Source organism: Oncorhynchus nerka, linkage group LG15 (genome assembly GCF_034236695.1).
Source record: "Oncorhynchus nerka isolate Pitt River linkage group LG15, Oner_Uvic_2.0, whole genome shotgun sequence".
Classification (NCBI taxonomy): domain Eukaryota; kingdom Metazoa; phylum Chordata; class Actinopteri; order Salmoniformes; family Salmonidae; genus Oncorhynchus; species Oncorhynchus nerka.
The window spans coordinates 45,826,912-45,849,284 of NC_088410.1; positions in this window are offsets into that span (position 1 = coordinate 45,826,912).

Sequence of the window (22,373 nt, forward strand, 5' to 3'; positions counted from 1 at the left end):
CTGTTGTGCCATCAGCAAACTTAATCATGGTGTTGGAGTTGTGTTTGGCCACGCAGTCGTGGGTGAACAGGGAATACAGGAGGGGACTAAGTACACACCCCTGTGGGGCTCCAGTGTTAAGGATCAGCATGGTAGATGTGTTGTTGCCTACTCTTACCACCTGGGGGTGGCCCGTCAGGAAGTCCAGGATACAGTTGCAGAGAGAGGTGTTTAGTCCCAGAGTCCTTAGCTTAGTGATGAGCTTCGAGGGCACTATGGTGTTGAACGCTGAGCTTTAGTCAGTGAACAGCATTCTCACATAGGTGTTCCTTTTGTTCAGGTAAGAAAGGGCAGTGTGGAGTGCGATTGAGATTGTGTCATCTGTGGACCTGCTGGGAAGGTATGCGAATTGGAGTGGGTCTAGAGTATCTGGGTGGATGCTGTTGATGTGAGCCATGACCAGCCTTTCAAAGCACTTCATGGCTACTGACATGAGTGCCACAGGGCGGTAATCATTTAGGCAGGTTACCTTCGCTTTCTTGGGCACAGGGACTATGGTGGTCTGCTTGAAACATGTAGGTATTCCAGACTCGGTCAGGGAGAGGTTGAAAATGTCAGTGAAGATACTTGACAGTTGGTCCGCGCATGCTTTGTGTACACGTACTGGTAATCCGTCTGGCCCAGCGGCTTTGTGAATGTTAACCTGTTTAAAGGCTTTGTTCACATCGGCTACCGAGAGCGTTAGCCGATGTCATGGCTCTATTTAATACTGTGCGTTTCCCAGCCTCTGTTCTGGACCTGACGACTGCGAAGAGACCTCTGGTTGCATGTCTTGTGTTGTACCGATGAGTGTCTAAACTGTGTGCCAACTGCTTGAACAGACCGTTCGGTACCTTCAACACAACAATACATTGCACAAAGACCAACAGTAATGCAGACAATCTCTCCTCAACTTTCAGCCAGGAGAGACTGACATGCATGTTACGGACACTTTCCCTCTGTTTACATCTAAGTGCAACACGTTCTCCTTTGTTCTGGACCAACTGCAATTGACCTATGTCCTTCTTAGCTGCACATGACCACAAAGCTGGGCAGTGGCCCAGGGCAGGGTACTGGTACTTGACCATTTAGTCTATATGTTTTTACCATGACAGCTTGCTATCTAGGGTTACACCCACCAGTTTAGTCTCCTCAACTTGCTCAATAGCCAATAGGTACGGTGATAGAGCCCGGAAGGATGCTCTCAATGGTGCATCTGTAGCCTCCTGAGGTTGAAGAGGCGCTGTTGCAGCTTTTTCACCACACTGTGTGAAAGGACCATTTCAGGTTGTCAGTGATGTGCACGCAGAGCAACTTGAAGCTTTTGACCCTCTCCGCTGCGGCCCCGTCGATGTGGTTGGGGGCATGCCTTCTCTGCTGTCTCCTGGTAGTCCACGATCAGCTAATTTGTTTAGTTGACGTTGAGGTACGACTTAACCTCAATGGGACGCAGCTCTCATTTCGGGTTGAGAAGCCAGTCACCTCCAAGAGTGAAACAAAAGGCTATTTTTTTCCAGGTCACCAAAGAGAGAACAGCGAATGAAGATAGTAGGATCTGAGTTATAGCTACGCTACAGTAGCCTATTTTGAAATGATGAGCTTTCCCCTTTTATGAAATTCCCACCCTGAGCCATTCTCTTTTGTGGCTGGTAACACGTAAGACCGGGGAGAGAACATTGCAGTTAAACCCCATTTTAATTAACTCCCTCTGGGAGTGATGCGTGTAATCGATTTTTCTACCCATCCAAGATTGTCAATTCATCCAGCGCCAGTATACGCTACACTCATTCATTTTGATTTGGCTAAAGCTGACGCGCTAAGGACAGAGAGAGAGAGAGAGAGAGCGAGAGAGAGAGCTCCTGGGACAGAATAGGGAGACACAATGATAAAGTGTTTATCGCCGACGATCAAATTAAATTGTATAGCAGCCTGCAGTTAGAGCCAAAATACTGTAGAAACATCTTTGTGACAGGGAATATGGCAAAAAATGCAGTGCCACACCAATTAGTAAGCTTCTACTGAGCTACATTTTATTTGAGTATGTACAAGCACGCTCATTGCTGGTAAGGTATTGCTGTTAAAATAATGCATCAACATATCATTGCTGTTCTTGTCCATTTGTGTTCTGCATTTTGTCATGTTCTATGTTTTGTGTCAATCCCAGGAAAAATTAGCTGATGCTTCTTCAACAGCTAATGGGGATCTGAAAGAAAATCTGAAAAAAATCATGAAATAATTTTAAAAAAGTCCAGAAATCTTAATGAGATAAATTGGTTTATTCATGTTTCCTCCCAACCTAACTCCAGGGTTTCAGGGTGGTGGCTCAATAACATTTTGAAAACAAATTTTTGTAGATAACATTTACCATTGATTAATACAGATTTTAAACTATTGCTTTGTCTGTCCAATCCATTACCAATGTCTCCCATTGGACCTTAGAATAGGGAACGATTACACACATCCATTGTCTCTGAGCAGGTGCTGGCTACTAAAAAAATCAATTAGAAAGTGAAATGAGACTCTGCACACTGCGCTCCTATGTGAGGTCTTTTTCACCCGTTATTCCCATAGTAACTTCCTAAGTAAGTCATATATTTACCCTCAACATACCGTGACTAGTGCCCTCACACCTGCCATATACTGGTCTGAATCACCTGCCACCTATCTACTCCTTCCCTCCAAAAATCCTCCCCTTAAAATCCCACCTCTGCCAACAATGCACCCCCCTACCACCCTTGATTTCACAGCACGCAAACGAAGCAAAAGTTGAAAAAGAAAATATACATATACCGCTACCTAACTGGAAATACCATATACGAAATCCAAATCCAGCAATAGCTCAAAACAGTTGCTCCAAATATAGCATTGTCAGATATCAAGTTTGAACTGCCCCTCACAAAAATGGTATTTGAGGTCATACAATTGTATTGCACAGTTGGATTAATGTAACAGTTGTTCCGGGTTGACATGAACTCATTCCCCTTTTCAATACTCAAACGTGCCATATAAAGGAATGTTGCGTTCATTAATATCACACGTTTAATGTATTATAATAACAAAGCAATCTTCACAGATACAGGCTAAACAGTCCAGGGAAGTCAAAAAGCCTAATTGATTAAAAATGATATTCTGTCATAAAGATGTTAATGATTGAAGATTTATTTTATTTACGTGTCATACACCTAGCTACCGGTGCCCGGCCCACATGGGCTTACAAGACACTATTAATGTGTGTCCCAGATAACTTTATACTCTAAACAATAGTCGCAACTATCATCACCATCTTGACATCAGTCAACCCCACCCAATCAGAATAGTCGCGAGTGCATGGCACAATGTATCAGTTGTATTAAATATGCAACATAATGAATTGGCTACATAATTACCGACGGAATTAAAACCTACCATTTCCAGATATATGATTGTCCACCTCGGTTCGCACAGTCGGTTTGTAAGCGGCGTTAAATTGAATATAGAGTCCCATATAATGTAAAATCCATATTATCACTCCAAATGCTCCCATTGCTTTTGTTCTTGTTTCAAGTCGTGGTCGAAAAACTCACATTAGGCGGAGCACGCTCACTAAATAGTATCCAAATTCTTCCTGGATGACAGCACCCTCGGAGATTAGATATAAAATAGCACCTGACAAAAATTGCGCTATGAGGCGCAAGGTGTACCCTATTCGCCTGCGGGATATTATCAGCACTGGTTCCCTGTATTTCTGCAAGCAAGCACCTCCAGTAGAGGCGGACGGAGAAATACACGGGGACAAGTGCAGTGGCTTGCAGAGAAAGTCAATTAGGCGGAGGGATCTAGAAAAATTATAGGCCTACTGTTATTAACTTTTATAACAAGTTACATTCGGGGATCTGATGTTTTTAACATCCTTTTTTTCTGAATACTCATTATAAAAAATATATGTTCAATAGTCAAAGCTCCTGTACTGTTATTCTTACTTCTTTACAAATATGTTTTTACTTGCTATATAGGCAACTCAAAAAGGTAGCCTAATGTGTATTTTTCTGGGCATAGGCAACGTTTACAATTGCAGTTGGCCTGTATTGCATTCCATATACCTAGCATGGCTTTAGCAATCTATCTATTCATCAGTTTATTCAAGAAAGACCACGACATTCAAATCTCCCCAAATCGTAGAAAAAAAAGCATCTCAAAATCATTCCACTATAATATAATGGATATATTTGGTATATTTGATCAAATGTGATATTGGGTTAGGCATATGATTCTCAGCCTACTGCAAACAGATTGATTCCATAGAAATGCTACTTTATGCGAGACTGTCCTTTTCCAAACCACCAGAGGAATACATCAACCAACCTGCTGTCATCACATCTAACACATGGCCTTACAGCAGTATTAACCTAGGACTCAGTGCTACTGCAGCTGTTAGCCTAACCGTACATTTCCTCCTATGGGGCTCGTATTGGCATGCAGTGAGCTCGCAGGCTCTTAATTAAGGGACACGTGTGGTTGAACACATAGTGTAGTTGAACACCTACACAGGGCATTCATTTAAAAAAAGCATGCGAGCCTCGTTCGTCATACTGAATGAGCTACGTTTGGCAACACTAGCTTCTATACAAGTTCATACGGGTTCTGCCCACATATAGATGTAGCTTGGTTCGATCTGCGTTGTGTACTTTTAATTAGGACACTGCCACAACTGCGGGTCTGCCGGTTGGATTCTTTTTATTTGCCCTGCACACGAAGAGACACCATATTTTAGCCCTTGGCGCAGTCACAGCTTACAGGCACCTGCGCAAGCACATGGCCACTCACTCAAACACTCTCCCAAGTACTCACAAGTTACAATAGGTACCCTAGTTAGTAGAGACAAATCAATCCTTTCTCTTGTAGAAAAGGCAAGTTTTTGCTGCTTACTGTGCTGTACAGCTGCTCAAGCAAACACAATTCCTACAGTCATGAGGTCTCACCAAACCACAAGCTAACAGAGACCTTCTGATTCTCTGGTTACAGTTACACACAACACAAGACTGAGCTTCAAGTGTACTTACAATTGCAATTCGTTGAATGTCCCGACTCTCACGGAAACAACAGTGGCTTGGTTAACATAAAGTCTCCTCACAGTGGCCTACCCTCTCCATTCCCTCTCTCACAACCTGTGCTATCTGTGAAAGTTTTACAGCACATTGCAAAGATAGATTTTCCTTGATTTTTGTCCAGTTTCAGTATACTAATTACTTGAGGAGATCTACTTAAAAGCATTTCAATTGTCAACAGGGTTTGTATTCAGTAGGCAGACACAAAAACAGAAAATGTGCTGTCTAGACTAGTTGACATACTTACCAGGGCTTGGATACAATAACACATGTATTGATAATGTATCTCGAGGAATCAGCATTCTCTTGTTAACAATTCAGCAAACTAAACATACCGACCTGCTAGTAGGCCTTAACAAGACATTGAACCTATTTAGCTCTATACGTTTCTAAGAAGTACAGTACCAGTCAAAGTTTGGACACACCTACTGTACTTTTTTTTTACTGTGTTCTACATTGTAGAATAATAGTAAAGACATCCATGAAATAAGACATATGGAATCATGTAGTAACCAAAAGAAGTGTTATACAAATCTAAATATATTTTATATTTGAGATTCTTCAAAGTAGCCACTCTTTGCCTGGATGACAGCTTTGCTCACACTTGGCATTCTCTCAACCAGCTTCCTGAGGAATGCTTTTCCAACAGTCTTGAAGGAGTTCCCACATATGCTGAGCACTTGTTGGCTGCTTTTCCTTCACTCTGTGGTCCAACTCATCCCAAACAATCTCAATTGGGTTGAGGTTGGGTGATTGTGGAAGCCAGGTCATCTGATATAGCACTCCATCACGCTCCTTCTTGGTCAAATAGCCCTTACACAACCTGGAGGTGCGTTGGGTCATTGTCATGTTGAAAAACAAATAATAGTTTCACTAAGCGCAAACCAGATTGGATGGCGTATCACTGTAGAACGCTGTGGTAGCCATGCTGGTTAAGTGTGCATTGAATTCACTGACAGTGTCACCAGCAAAGCACCCCCACACCATCACACCTCCTCCTCCATGCTTCACGGTGGGAACCATACATGTGGAGATCATCCGTTCACCTACTATGTGTCTCACAAAGACACAGCGGTTGGAACCAAAAATATCAAATTTGGACTCATCAGACCAAAGGACAGGATCATTGATCTAATGTCCATTGCTCGTGTTTCTTGGCCCAAGCAAATCTCTTCTTATTATTGGTGTCCTTTAGTAGCATTTCTTTGCAGCAATTCAACCATGAAGGCCTGAATCACGCAGTCTGTTACTTGACCTCTGTGAAGCATTTATTTGGGCTGCAATTTCTGAGGCTGGTAACTCTAATGAACGCATCCTCTGCAGCAGAGGTAACTCTGAGCCAGTTTCATCATAGCGCTTGATGGTTTTTGCGACTGCACTTGAAGAAACTTTCAAAGTTCTTGACATTTTCTGCATTGACTGACCTTCATGTCTTAAAGTAATGATGGACGGTTGTTTCTCTTTGCTTATTTGAGCGGTTCTTGCCATAATATGGACTTGGTCTTTTACCAAATAGGGCTATCTTCTGTATACCACCCCTACCTTGTCGCAACACAATTGATTAGCTCATACGCATTAAGAAGGAAATAAATTCCACAAAATAACTTTTAACAAAGCACACCTGTTAATTGAAATGCATTCCAGGTGACTACCTCATGAAGCTGGTTGAGATAATGCCAAGAGTTTGCAAAGCTCTCATCAAGGCAAAGGGTGGCTATTAATTACCATTAGCACTAAGGATGACTATTTACCCTGTTGACAAAACTCCATATGCGGTACAATGTTCAATGTGGACAAACTGCTAGGAACATTCAAAATTATGCAGTTATGAGTCTGTAATATTATTTGCAGATTAAAGATTATTCATAATTTTTCCCATCTAATTTCATTTGTTGAACTTCCGATTTCATATGAGGTTGAACTTCAGAGAGCAATATGAAACTATTCTTATCAATGAGAATGAAGTGGTTTTATTTACACTGAGTGTACAAAACATTAGGAACCTTCCTAATATTGACTTGCAGATCCCTTTGCCTTCAGAACAGCCTCAATTTGTCAGGGCATGGACTCTAAAAGGTGTCTACAGGTGTTCCACAGGGATGCTGGCCCATGTTGACTCCAATGCATACCACAGTTATGTCAAGTTGGCTGGATGTCGTTTGGGTGGTGGACCATTCTTGATACACACAGGAAACTGTTGAGCGTGAAAAACCCAACAGCGTTACAGTTCTTGACACACACAAACCGGTGTGCCTGGCACCTTCTACCATACCACATTCAAAGGCACTTGTTGTCTTGTCCATTAACCCTCTGAATGGCACAAGTACATCATCCATGTCTTAATTGTCTCAAGACTTACAAATCCTTATTTAAACTGTCTCCTCCCCTTCATCTACACTTATTGAAGTGGATTTAACAAGAGACATCAACAAGGGATCATAGCTTTCACCTGGATTCACCTGGTCATTCTATGTCATGGAAAGAGAAGGTGTTCCTAATGTTTCGTGTACTCAGTGTATATTCTATATTTAGCTTTATCTGAGTGTAACGGATGTGAAACGGCTAGCTTAGTTAGCGGTGCGCGCTACATAGCGTTTCAATCAGTGACGTCACTTGCTCTGAGACCTTGAAGTAGTAGTTCCCCTTGCTCTGCAAGGGCCTCGGCATTTGTGGAGCGATGGGTAACGATGCTTCGTGGGTGACTGTTGTTGATGTGTGCAGAGGGTCCCTGGTTCGCGCCCGGGTATGGGCGAGGGGACGGTCTAAAGTTATACTGTTACATGAGTACATGATATACATTTTTCAGCTTGAATATCTTCTATTTGAGCATTTAATGAACATACAGTACTCTGTTATATCAAATCTCTCAAGAAGACACAGTAGGATTTCAACATTCCCTTTGAAGAGAAGTCAGAAATCCTGTCAAGGCCTTGAAAAGCAGTTAACCTTTAGGGTCTTGCAGAAACTCTCTCATTTTGACTTTTTGTCAGGTCCGTGTCTTTTTTTCTTCTCTCCAGGAACTTCACTCCTCTCTGCTCTCTCCCTGGAAGTGTCATGTCCAGGCTGCAGCCGGGGGAGCTGTGGGGGAAGTGAAACTGATGTATGCAGACGTGAGGCACTGAGAAGGACATAACACCTGCCTGGCAGCCCTGAGCTCCACACCTCCCAGCACTAAATGCTTTAGACAGCCCATCCAGAGATGTGGAAGGTATGTGTGCGTGCGTGTGTGGAACTGGAAGAATGTCAAAGCTGTGGCTTTTCCATGGTCTTTAAACTCAGAATGTATTGAGTTTCTGACACATTACTATAGGTTGACTTTTTAACTGCTGCATTGGAATACAATATTTTACATTTATGAGGCGAATTTATTTTCAAGGCCAGTGCACCATCAACAGGTAGAACACAGTGGTTATTCTCTTGAATTCTCTCAACCATGCGTACTTCTTCTACTTGTCCTCTGTCATGAAAGAAATATGATTGTAGGCATTGTTCATGATGGAATAAATCATTTGCTTTCTCAAAGACAGGTTGTCAGTATGTGTAGGCATAAATGTGTCTGGCTATATGTTAGACTTTCTGCTAAGCAATGGAACTTGTAAGCATTTTCTGATGGATTTCTGATGGCTTTGAAGTTCTGTTACGTCTGCTGATATTCCAAAAAGGCTATAAGGAATTTGTAGTTTGTCTTGAAAATGTCTTCTCTCCTGTGTAGTTACTTTTTTCACCACTGTTGTTTACCTCATCCACCATTTTAATGCCGGTAGAACAAAATATATATTAGCTCCCATGTGACCAGAGATCTCGACACCTTCATGAATATTAAACCATGCTCCGAGCTTTGGATAAACCAAATATCCTGAGCTTTACTGCAAGAGGTAATGGCTTAATGTGGGTGAAGCTGTTTGCGTGCTCAATTGTTGCCCGTGTCATGAGGCTGTTTCGGGAAGCCGCTGCTATGCTTTATAAGATCAGCAGGGATTTAGATCCGGAGGCGTTTAATTCCATGGGCTTTACATTCTCCAATGGCTAAGGCTCCAATGGCTATGTCAAAGTGGAATTATGCTTTTTGAAATTGTGTCAAATTAATTTAAAATTAAAAGCTGAAATGTCTTGAGTCAATAAGTCTTCAATCCCTTTGAATGACTACATGTCTGTACCCCGCACATACAATTATCTGTAAGGTACCTCAGTCAAACAGTGAATTTCAAACACAGATTCAACCTCAAAGACCAGGGAGGTTTTCCAATGCCTTCCAAAGAAGGGCACTTATTTTCAGGGTAAAAAAGAAACGGAATGGAGCTAAGCAGGAAAGCCTGGTTCAGTCTGCTTTTCAACAGACACTGAGAGATTAAGTCACCTTTCAGCAGGACACCATCCTAAAACACAAGGGCAAATCTACACTTCTTACCAAAAAGACAGTGAATGTTCCCAGTGGCAGAGCTATAGTCTTGACTTAAATCTGCTTGAAATCTATGGCAAGACTTAAAAATGGTTGTCTACCAATGATCAACAAATTTGCGGAGCTTAAATAATTTTGAAAATAATAATGGGCAAATATTGTACAATCCAGGTGTGCAACACTCTTAGAGACCAGAAAGACTCACAGCCGTAATCACGGCCAAATGATTGATTCTAACATGTATTGACTCAGGGGTGTGAATACTTTTGTAAATGAGATATTTCTGAAATTATTTTCAATTACATTAGTAAAAAATTCTGTAAACATGTTTTCACTTTGTCATTATGGGGTATTGTGTGTAGATGGGTGATATATATATATATATATTGATATATATATATTGATATATATATATTATACATTTTGAATTCAGACTGTAACAACAACAAAATGTGGAATAAGTCAAAGGGTATAAATCCTTTCTGAAGTTACTGTAAATGATATGGGTATCCCCCCCCAAAACGGAGACTATTTTGTGAGTCAAATGTAGGGAGTGGGAAATGTAACTTTGCACAGTAAGGATGTGCAGGGATTATGCTTTGAGGAGAGTTTCTCTCGTGTCAGTGAGAGACTGAAAAGCATAATGGAACAGAAACAGGGGTAAATGTGTGGAGGCCTGGTTTTCTATTTTAGAACCTGGGAGGGAAATATGAATTGCAATACAAGGAAAGTGGCAGTACATTGTTTTGATAGCACTAAAAGAGCACTTGTAAGACTAAATCGGTGTTCATTACTCTGTATTCACCATAATATGTCAGTTGTAGCGATGTAAATGCTACGGTGTTGCATTTGCCAAAATGAACTCTAAATAACGTTATATTTTCACACAAGTTTTCAACAGAAGGAATACATGTTTTTTTCACACCCCAGTCAGCCCCTTCCTCTGTCTCCACCTGTCATCGGGCTGACCGCTCAGGAAAAATTATATGATGGTGAAACTTTGCGGCCATTTCCTGGTTCACTGACTATAACTTCTTGCTCCAGTAGATCTTTCGCTGTTCATTTCCAGAGCAATTTCAACTCGCTGCCTCAGAGAGCGGAGATGTCAACCAGCCACCCTGCAGCTGGAGTTTCTGAACATGAACTTTACTTCAGCATTTACTGCCTTCCTCCCAAGGGTTAATATGGCTTGACAGAGACATGAAATTAATATGGATATGGCTATGAAAAGAGGCCACTGGTTGTGATGAATGGGCCACACATGATGTGCATCCCGCATGATGTCTCTGGCGGTTTGGGGAACATTATGCATCACAATTGGCATTCCATCACATCAACTGCATTGGGGAGACCTGTATGATCTTGTTTGTCCATATATGAATGATCGTAAACACTGTAGGCCCCATTGAAGCCTTGCTATAGATCATCCCTTGAGCAGTTTATCCCTATGCATTTGGCAGTTGGATGGATGTTAGCTCTCAACAGACACAGAATCTTACGAGACTTGCATTTGACAAGCAAGAGACAAATGCACCGATACAGTATGTGCATTACGGTGGTAACTGGAGTTGTTCCTACACTGCTGTGCTTGATTACTGCACTTAATGTACAACCCCCTAAGGTCTAACGGTCTGGGGCTGGGTTTCTACTAAACTAACATATGGAATTGTTTTAAGAAGGTCATGTCAAGGATAATTTAGATATTTCATTTTGAATTTGACTACCCCTGTAAGTACATAAAAATGTTTTACAAATGATTTGATGAAACATTACTTCCATATTCACTGAGTGTACAAAACAAGACCAGGTGAACCCAGGTGAAGCTATGATCCCTTATTGATGTCACTTCCAATCAGTGAAATCCAATCAGTGAAAATCAGCGTTTCCCAAAGTCAGTCCTCGGGACCCCAAGTGGTGCAGGTTTAGATTTTTTGCCCTAACACTACACAGCTGATTCAAATGATCAAGGCTTTTTTGATTCGTTTATTACTTGAATCAGCTATGTAGGGCTAGGGAAAAACCAAAACGTGCACCTCTTGGGGTCCCCGGGACCGAGTTTGTGAAACGCTGGTGTAGATGAAGGGGAGGGGACATTAGGTGCAGTAAAAAAAAATGTAAAGCCTTGATACTATTGAGATATGCGTCAGAGGGTGAATGCGCAAGACAAAATATTTAAGTGCCTTTGAAAGGGGTATGGTAGAAGGTGCCATGCGCACCGGTTTGAGTGTGTCAAGAACTGCAACGCTGTTGGGTTTTTCACACTCAACAGTTTCCTGTGTTTATCAAGAATGGTCCACAACCCAAAGGAGATCCAGCAAACTTGACACAACTGTGGTAAGCATAGGAGTCAACATGGGCCAGTATCCCTGTGGAACACTTTTGACACATTGTAGAGTCCATGTCCAGACAAATTCAGGCTGTTCTGAAGGCAAAAGGGTCTGTAACTCAATATTAGGAAGGATCCTAATGTTTTGTACACTCAGTGTATACTTCCATTTATTTTTTTAAACTGGTACTGGGCTACCTTCAGATGAGTCTTGTCAGGCTTTTGGGCATCCTAGTGCAAAACAAAAGTTTGGGGTCACTTAGATATTTCCTTGTTTTTGAAAGAAAATCAAATTTTTTGTCCATTAAAATAACATGAAATTGATCAGAAATTAAGTGTAGACATTGATAATGTCGTAAATGACTATTGTAGTTGGAAACGGCAGATTTGATATGGAATATCAACTTAGGCGTACAGAGGCCCATTACCAGCAACCATCACTCCTGTGTTCCAAATGGCACGTGTTAGCAAATCCAAGTTTATAATTTTAAAAGGCTAATTGGTCATTAGAAAACCCTTTTGCAATTATGCTAGCACAGCTGAAAACTGTTGTCTGATTAAAGAAGCAATAAAACTGGCCTTCTTTAGACTGGTTAAGTATCTGGAGCATCAGCATTTCTGGGTTCGAATACAGGCTCAAAATGGCTAGAAACAAAGAACTGTCTTCTGAAGCTCGTCAGTCTATTCTTATTCTGTAAAATGAAGGCTATTCCGCGTGAGAAATTGCAAAGAAACTGAAGGTCTCGTACACTAGAGTGTATGTCTAGGGTATTGTATGTCTAGGGTTGTTGTAGGTCTAGGGGTTTTTGTATTTCTATGTTTGCCTGGTATGGTTCCCAATCAGAGACAGCTGTTTATCGTTGTCTCTGATTGGGAATCGTATTTAGGCAGCCCTGTTTCCCACTTTCTGGTGTGGGGTCTTGTCTATGTGTAGTTGCCTGTCAGCACTCATTTGTATAGCTTCACACTTCATTTTGCTATTTTGTTAGTTTGTTCAGTGTTTCATTCTTTAAATAAATAAGAATGTACGTATACCACGCTGCGCCTTGGTCCAATCCTTATAACGAATGTGACAGTCTCACCTTTCGATGGCGGGGTCATTTAGTGTGTAGCCCAAACTGTTTAGACACTACAGACAGAAGTTGTCAGATTGGCGGTACCGACTTCAAAGGAGTCCCCTGACGTTTTTGGGGGCGTAACAAAATGGAGAACACCATCATGTTCGTGAGAGTCTCATCTTTCCATAGAGGGTTCATTCATTTTATTTCTTTATTTTTAAATATTAAGAGGTGGATCAGCTTAATATTGAGGAAAGATTGTTGCTTCCATCAATGTAATTGTCTGCATCATTTCCAATCCCCCATATATTTTTGGGGGCTAAATTTAAATATCCATATACATACACATATGCATACATATACACATATAGCCATACATACTTTTTTAGAATATACCTTTATTATTCCCCGCAAACCTTACCACCCTTCCCCCAATTGGAGTAAACTAATAAACAATAACACTTAGGCTTCTACCTTCAGTTTATACATATTATACGCATTTTACAGACACAATCTATTTTACAATAGTTATATTTTGTTTGTTTTTAGTCTTTCCTCTATTTGGTCCTTCCTCTATTTCTGATGTAATTTAGTGTGTAGCCCAAACGGTTCGGACGCTACAGACAGAAGTTGTCAGATCGGTGGTACCAACTTCAGATGAGTCCCCTGATGCTTGTGGGGGTCGTAACAAAACGGAGAACACCATCGTGTTCATGAGAGTCTCATCTTTCCATAGAGAGTTCATTAGTTTGTAGGCCAAACCATACTGACGCAATTTTCGAGAAGTCTTCTGGTCTGATAAACACAGCTGTAGCTCTGTCACCTTTTACCGCAGGTGAGGAAGGCCGACATCGTCGGATCAGGTGCAAAACCCGCCAGATATCTCTAGCTTAAACAGATGGATTTTGATAGGGATTTTGTTATTACGCTAATTAGATTTCATCGGAGGCGCTGACATTGACTCTATATGACTCGGTGATCGATGAAGCACCCTTTTGAAGTCTCATAAATGTGTCACAAATCATCTATAACTGTATGTCATGCTTTATAACGTGTTCAAAAATGTGGCATAAGTGTGTCACATAATCACCAATGTCGAACATGACATAAACATGTGCTTTATATGAAGGGTGACGTTTTGTGCTGCAGGATCACACACTCTCTAAAGTCATGTTACCTTGATGAAAGCTTCCAACATAAGGACATTGAAAGTGGCTTTCTTCTGTAACCAAGTTCCATGTTCCCCAGTACACAAACACCCACACGACAATATAGCAATCCATACCATGCGTTGCTGGGCCCTGTCAGGTCTTTGACACATTCACCCATGGGAACAGAAGAGGAGGCAGGTGAAAACCTGAGAAAAAGTCCAACCAATAAGTGGGAAATCTGAGGTTTGTAGTTTTTCAAGTGAATGCCTATCCAATATACTGTGTCTATGGGGCCAGAGATGCATTTCCCAAGGCTTCCACTAGATGTCAACAGTCTTTAGAACATTGTTTCAGGCTTCTACTATGAAAGGGGAGAGAGTAAGAGTTGTTTGAACCAGTGGTCAGGCTGAAAGCCTTTAGTTTAGTCATGCACGTGGCAGTGAGCATGAGCTCCGTTCCCTTTCATTTCTAATGACAAAGGAATTGTCAAGTTGGAATATTATTGAAGGTTTATGATAAAAACATCCTAAAGATTGATTCTATACATCGTTTGACATGTTTCTAAACTGTAATGGAACTTTTTTGACTTTTCGTCTGGACTTAGTGCCCGCAGCTTTTGCATTTGGATTACTGGACTAAACACGCAAACAAAAAGGAGGTATTTGAACATAAAGATGAACTTTATCAAACAAAACAAACATTTGTTGTCTAACATGGAAACCTGGGAGTGCCATCAGATGAAGATCATCAAAGGTAAGTGATTCATTTTAATAACGCTATTTCTGGCTTTTGTGACACCTCTCCTTGGTTGGAAAATGGCTGTATGGTTTTCTGTGGCTAGGCTCTAACCTAACATAATCGCATGGTGTGCTTTTGCAATAAAGCCTTTTTTGAAATCTGACACAGGGGTTTGCATTAAGGAGAAGTTTATCTTTAATGTTAAACACTTGCATCTTAGATCAATATTTATGATGAGTATTTCTGTAATTTCATGTGGCTCTCTGCACTTTCACCGGATGTTTGTTTGAGACAATGCATTTCGGAACATAACGCACCAATTTCAAGTGAGGTTTTTGGACATAAAGATGAACTTTATCGGACAACACACATTTATTGTGTAACATGGAGTCCTGGGAGTGCCATCTGATGAAGATCATCAAAGCTTAGTGATTAATTTATTCGCTATTTCTGAATTTTGTGAGCCCTATCCTTGGCTGGAAAATAGCTGTATGGTTTTCTGTGACTAGGCGCTGGCCTAACATAATCACATGGTGTGAAATCGGACACTGTGATTGGATTTACAATAAGTTTATCTTTAAAATGGTGTATAATACTTGTACCTTTGAGGAATTTTAATTATGGGATTTCTGTTGTTTTGAATTTGGAGCCCTGCAATTTCACTGGCTGTTGTGCTAGCATCCCACTTGTACCAGAGAGGTTAAACCATATATTTATTTTATTTTTACATGTTACCCAGTTATGCATTAGGGGGCGCTATAAAACATTTGGGATGAAAAACGTTTCCATTGACTATGCATATAATTGACAGCTTTGGAAAGAAAATACTCTGACGTTTCCAAATCTGCAAAGATATTATCTGTGACTGCCACAGAACTGATGCTACAGGCGAAACCAAGATAAAATTTCAAACAGGAAATGCCCCAGATTTTGGAGGCGCTTTGTTCCAATGTCTCCTTAAATGGCTGTGAATGCGCAAGGAATGGGCCTACACTTTCTGTCGTTTCCCCAAGGTGTCTGCAGCATTGTGACGTATTTGTAGGCATATCATTGGAAGATTGACCATAAGAGAGTACATTTACCAGGTGTCCGCTCGGTGTCCTCCGTCGAAACTATTGCGTAATCTCCAGGTGCGTGCATGTTTCCATTTTGAAGAGAGGAGAAACTAAACTGCCACGAGTGACTTATCATCGAATAGATATGTGAAAAACACCTTGAGGATTGATTCTAAATAACGTTTCCCATGTTTCTGTCGATATTATGGAGTTAATTTGGAAAAAAGTTCACGTTTTAATGACTGAATTTTCGTTATTTTTTTTCTCAGCCAAACGTGATGAACAAAATGGAGCGATTTCTCCTACACAAATAATATTTTGGGAAAAACTGAACATTTGCTATCTAACTGAGAGTCTCCTCATTGAAAACATCCGAAGTTCTTCAAAGGTAAATGATTTTATTTGAATGCTTTTCTTGTTTTTGTGAAAATGTTGCCTGCTGAATGCTAGGCTTAATGCTATGCTAGCTATCAATACTCTTACACAAATGCTTGTTTTGCTATGGTTGAAAAGCATATTTTGAAAATCTGAGATGACAGTGTTGTTAACAAAAGGCTAAGCTTGAGAGCCAATATATTTATTTCATTTGCGATTTTCATGAAGAACTCTGGACCACCTATACTCCATACACAGAGATGCATACAAAGCTCTCCCTCTCCCTCAATTTAGCAAATCTGACCATAATTCCATCATCCTGATTCCTGCTTAAAAACAAATATTTAAGCTGGAAGTACCAGTGACTAGATCAATTAAAAAGTGGTCAGATAAAGCAGATGCTAAGCAGCTACAGGACTGTTTTGCTAGCACAGGCTGTAATATGTTCCGGGATTCCTACAATGGCATTGAGGAGTACACCACATCATAAATAAGGCTTCATAAATAAGTGCATTGATGACATTGTCCCCATTGTGACAGTACGTAACGTGGAAGTTTATAAGAAATCCCACTATGCCCTCCGACGCTCCATCAAACAGGCAAAGCGTCAATAGATGAGTAAGATTGAGTCGTACCACAACTGCTCGGACGCTCATTGGATGTGGCAGGGCCTGCAAACCATTACAGACTACAAAGGGAAGCACATACGAGAGCTGCCCAGTGACAGGAGCATACCGGACGAACTAAACTACTTCTATGTTCGCTTCAAGGCAAATGACACTGAAACATGAGAGCACCAGCTGTACCGGACGACTGTGTGATCATGCTCTCTGCAGCTGATGAGAGTAAGACCTTTAGAGAGACAGGTAAACATTCACAAGGCCACAGGGTCAGAGGGATTACCAGGACGTGTACTGTGAGCATGCGCTGACCTACTAGTAAGTGTCTTTACTGACATTTTCAACTCTCCCTGTCCGAGTCTATAATACCAACATGTTTTAAGCAGACCACCATAGTCCCTGTGCCAAGAACACTAAGGTAACCTGCCTAAATGATTACCGACCGAAGCACTCACGTCTGAAGCCATGAAGTGCTTTGAAAGGCTGGTCATGGCTCACATCAACACCATCATCCCAGAAACCCTAACTAGACCAACTCCAATTTGCATACTGCCCCAACAGATCCACAGATGATGCAGTCACTATCGCACTCCACACTGCCCTTTCCCACCTAGACAAAAGGAACACCTGAGAACGCTATTCATTGACTACAGCTCAGTGTTCAATACCATAGTGCCCTCAAAGCTCATCACCAAGTTAAGGACCCAGGGACTAAACACCTCCATCTGCAACCTGATCCTAGACTTCCAGACGGGCCGTTAAATATGTGTAACAAAAAATATATAAATATTTCCTGAGCTTTCTTATATCTCATAGACAAAGGACAAACACTTCAAAACCTTGTTTGTTATGCTAAGTTTTTGACTGACATATGGAATTGATTTAAGATGGTCATACTATGGATCTTTTAGCTAGTTGATTTTGAATTTCAGGTCCCCTTTATGTATAAAAAAATGTATGTAGGAAAATTAGAAATGGTGTTTTTTACATTGGATAAAAGTAGAGACTCTGAGCTACAAAATAGTATATCATACACTGCAGTTGAAGAACAATGGGAAAGTAATTCTGCTTTGAAAGTTGATAAACTTGTAACCTCACTTTTGAGAAAAAGGTCCTTGAATATTTTGGTACACCTACTGGGGAACTATTATTTATCGACATCCTTCCAGCATCGTTCACACCCTCGTAAGCCTTAGCCCCACCCATCTATTTTAGGATTCACATGTGAGGCCATGTGGTAAACAAGCTACGTAAATCAAATAAAATCTAGGTTTATTTGTCATATGCACAGGATACAGAAAGTGTAAATGGTACAGTGAAGTGGTATCAACATCAAAAACAGAAAGTGTCGAGATTAAAATATTTTGTCAATATTGAATTAATATTAAATTATGCTTTCCCGACACACTTGCCTAAATTGATGGGTAAATGTGAAGGAAATTCTCTAACCACCCCCCAGCCCCATCTAGTTAAGTGGATGGATCACTATTTTCTAGACATGTACACTTGTTCTTGAAATACAATAAATGGCAATAATCACCCCCAGACACACCTGGCTAATTTGATGGGTAATGTAATAATCCGGCCAAAGTGGAGTCTTTGTTTAGACGTAGCTAGCTAGTTAAACAATGAACCGGCATAATCCTGACTCATACTACTACCAATACAAACATTGTCATAGCTGTAGCATGAATCTGCAGGTACCTAAAGCTAACAAACTCGGTTCAATGTTAGCTAGCTAACATTAGGCTATAACTAGCAATGCAAATTGATTTCTGATTCAAATAATATTACCATACAGATCATACACGTAACGTTAGCTAGCGAGCCAGCAAGCTAACATTTGCTAGCTAACTTGCAATAAAAACAACTATGACAAAATTAGAAACGTATATCGGAAAATGTAGCTAGACTCTTATGCGTATACATGGATGAACACTTCACAGCAGACAGGAACCATGTAACTCTGTTTTGTTTGTAGCTACATTTTGTTTGGCCAGCGTTGTGTCAAGTCACTCCAGTTCATACTGACTGTGGCGTGTGCAGAAAGTAGCCCATCACTTTTTCTGTCTGTCGATAGCTCCTGCAACGTCGTTGAGAAAAGCAAAACTTTTGTAGTTCTCGATGACTAACGTTATATCTTTCCAAAACAGTGTGGTAGAAAGGACTGTCAACACATACTCAACAGCTCACGTTATAGACAAAAGCATTCTACATGGCAGACCAATCAAAACTCATCTACCGGCATGTCCAGCCCAGCCATTATCTCAGCCAATCGGCTTGCTGGAAGGTTCCTCCATTTTTCTGTGGCTAAACCAACTAGGCTCGTGGATGGAATACAAGTTTGTTACTAAGGCACATGAAAGTTCACATGTTCCAGAAGGCATTTCTGCCCAAAAAAAACACATTTTGATAAAAAAAAAGAGACGTTTAAGTTCAAATGCCGCTCCTGTGAAGTAGTGATGTGCGACATACTCCTAGTTTCCTGAAACAAGTCACAAATATTGAATATGGCCTTACCTACTATAGCCCAGAGAAACAAATTGAATAACACATTAATGAAAGGCAAAAAAGACAGTCCAAAAATAAATGATAAGAAACAAGGTTTTGAAGTGTGTCCTATATCTATGAAATATAAGAAAGATCAGGAAATATACTGTATATATATATATTTTTTACCAATTTTTGGGGTAGGCACAAAACTATCTTCATACTTCAATTCATTTTTTACAACCGGTACCGGTTACCTTCCAGCGAGTCCTGTGACAGTTGTGGGAGTCGAAGAGCAAAACGGAGAAAACCATCGTATCCGTGAGAATCTCCCCTTTTTTACATTAGTTTGTAGGTCAACCATACACACATTTTTGTGAGAAAACCGATTTTTGGGATGTCTCATGGTCTGACAAACACCGCTCTAGCTCTGCCACCTGATGAAGCAGAGGTACGACATCAGTGGCTGTGGAGGATTGAGATACAACCCAATGCAAAAACAGATATCTCTAGCTTAAACTGACAGATTTTGATGGGGATTTTTTTATTATGTTACTTAGATTGACGCACCGGTGAGTCAATTCACTCTTGGTGTCACGCCCTGATCTGTTTCACCTGTCCTTGTGAATGTCTCCACCCCCTCCAGGTGTTGCTTATTTTCCCCGGTGTATTTATCCCTGTATTTCCTGTCTCTCTTTGCCGGTTTTGAGCCTTGCCTGTTTTCTGGACTCTGTACCCACCTGCCTAACCCTTCTGCCTGCCCTAGCCTTGAGTCTGCCTGCCATAATGTACATCCTGGACTCAGAACTGGTTTTGACCTTTTGCCTGTCCACGACCATTCTCTTGCCACCCTTTTGGATTATAATAAATATCAAAGACTCAAACCATCTGCCTCACGTGTCTGCATCTGGGTCTCGCCTTGGTTTTAAAGGCGGAAAATAACTGAATTGTAGGCCAATGAAGTTCTCTCAGCCAGTATTTGCATTTGATCTAGTTCATATTTCAGTTGCTAACACCGCTTTGTCCACTTTAACTATCATCAGTGTATATGACGTCTGAAAAAATGCTCTGACGAAGGCCAAAAGGACAACATTGAATAAAATAAATTATACTAGCTAGAGCAGTCTGGGAGTTTTATTATCGCATTGTTCCCATGCACCTGTCACAAGATAACTCAGACGTGCGGGTGCTCTTTAAAATTGTTTCTGACACTTCATTTAAGTTCTGTGAATTGGAAGAAATCGGGAGGCGCACTACAAACCAAGCCATACCCCAAAATGTTCAAAGTAAACAAAAATGGTGATGGTATGCTTTGGGCGTTCGCTGTTGCCCTTATTAGTAAGCATCAGAGATGAGTCCTCCATCAGCTGTAACAATCGCAGTGTTGCACAGTAAATGTTGAATAAGTACTATGGCCTTCATTGGAATGCAATGTAACAGGCTACAGCCGCTCTAGGGTAGCAACAAAAAGTGGTTGGCTGGCAGCAGCTGTTGCGCACAGGGCTCAGCATTAATCTAAATCAGTTGGTGCCAAATTACCTTCAACGCAGAGAGCAGGTGGATAATGAGCTGAGGCAGGGGACGGTGATCTGGAACGTGGGGTGTGTTCGTGCAGAAACGAGCTACTTTAGCTGGTCTTTGCTGGGCTTTTGACCGGAACGATCTTTGTCTGGCCCACCTCCATCGAGAACCTTTTTTTCTGCCAATATAGCCTTCGATCGAATAATCTCCACACTCTCGTGACGACAAATGGTTTGGCTCAATTGAAGATAGCGTAGCAACATGGTGTTCTTTTTCCGCAAGTGGTACACAATGCTTAGAGATTGCAATTGGTAGCATTGGTTACGGTCAAGTGTTCTCAAGTACAAAACCACTACATTTAAGCAAACGGATGAGGGTGGGGATGACAACAGACACGAATAGCTGCAAGAACAGGTAGAGCTACAATTCATTGAGGTTGTCGACAAAAAGGTACAGATAGGCTAGACTAAAAGTAAAAGTTAAGGAGGCACGTGAAGCTTCAGACAACTATCATGTTTCAGTCTGTCATCTCAAACCCCGTAGATTTGCCGTGTCTTGTCAAATGACATTTAAAATGTCTTGACTCGTGGCCTGGGTGAATATGCGTCTCAGAACTTTAAGGTTAATTAAGTTCTCCTTCCCACCACACATACACACACACCACTCCACCCCAATGATGGGCTATTGAGATGCTGGGTAATTAAAATGAATTGACCTGTGAAATGAGCGTGTCCTTCTGCAGGCTGAGACAGATCGATGAGATGGATATTCTGGTATGGATAGAGAGGGTGAAGAGACTAGGGATATTGGAGAGGTTATGGAAAGGTAGTTAACTCTCTCGTAGTCATGCTGCCAATCAATACAAAATGTATACAATTCTAGATGGATATCGCTCCATAGAATATTTTCGATATGGTGTGACCCCAGCTTCTGTAAGGTTTGCCGTAACAGTTTTATGGCAGTTTGCGGATACACACTGTATATGTTTGTTGATTTGAATGATCTACGAAAGAGACAAACTTTATTCCGGTAGGATTTGAAATTGAAAAGAGAAGCATTTACGATTTCAGTGAACTACCTGGTTATGTAACAGAATCCTTGTCGGAACAGTGTCTTGAGGGAAGAAAGACACAGGTTTCTGATGCTTTTCCACTGAGGTTAATATTGTACTTGGACATCCATCTCTATTTCCTAATGCAATTTTATGGTCAGAGTGCAATGTGCAACACACACACACACACACACACACACACACACACACACACACACACACACACACACACACACACACACACACACACACACACACACACACAGAGAGAACGTCAATTGTTTTTTACACCACAGTGAATACCTCACAGAGAGTTGGACCAGTGACATGGGCTGCCCATATGACTGATACTCTGTAGTTGTAGAATAACAAATTAACTTTCTATATTTCTTGCAGGGCCCCAACACTGCTCTCAGTCTCCCAGGTATGGGACATTGTGAAAGGAGCCTGGTGGGCTAGGCTATTGGCATGTCATGCACACGGCCTT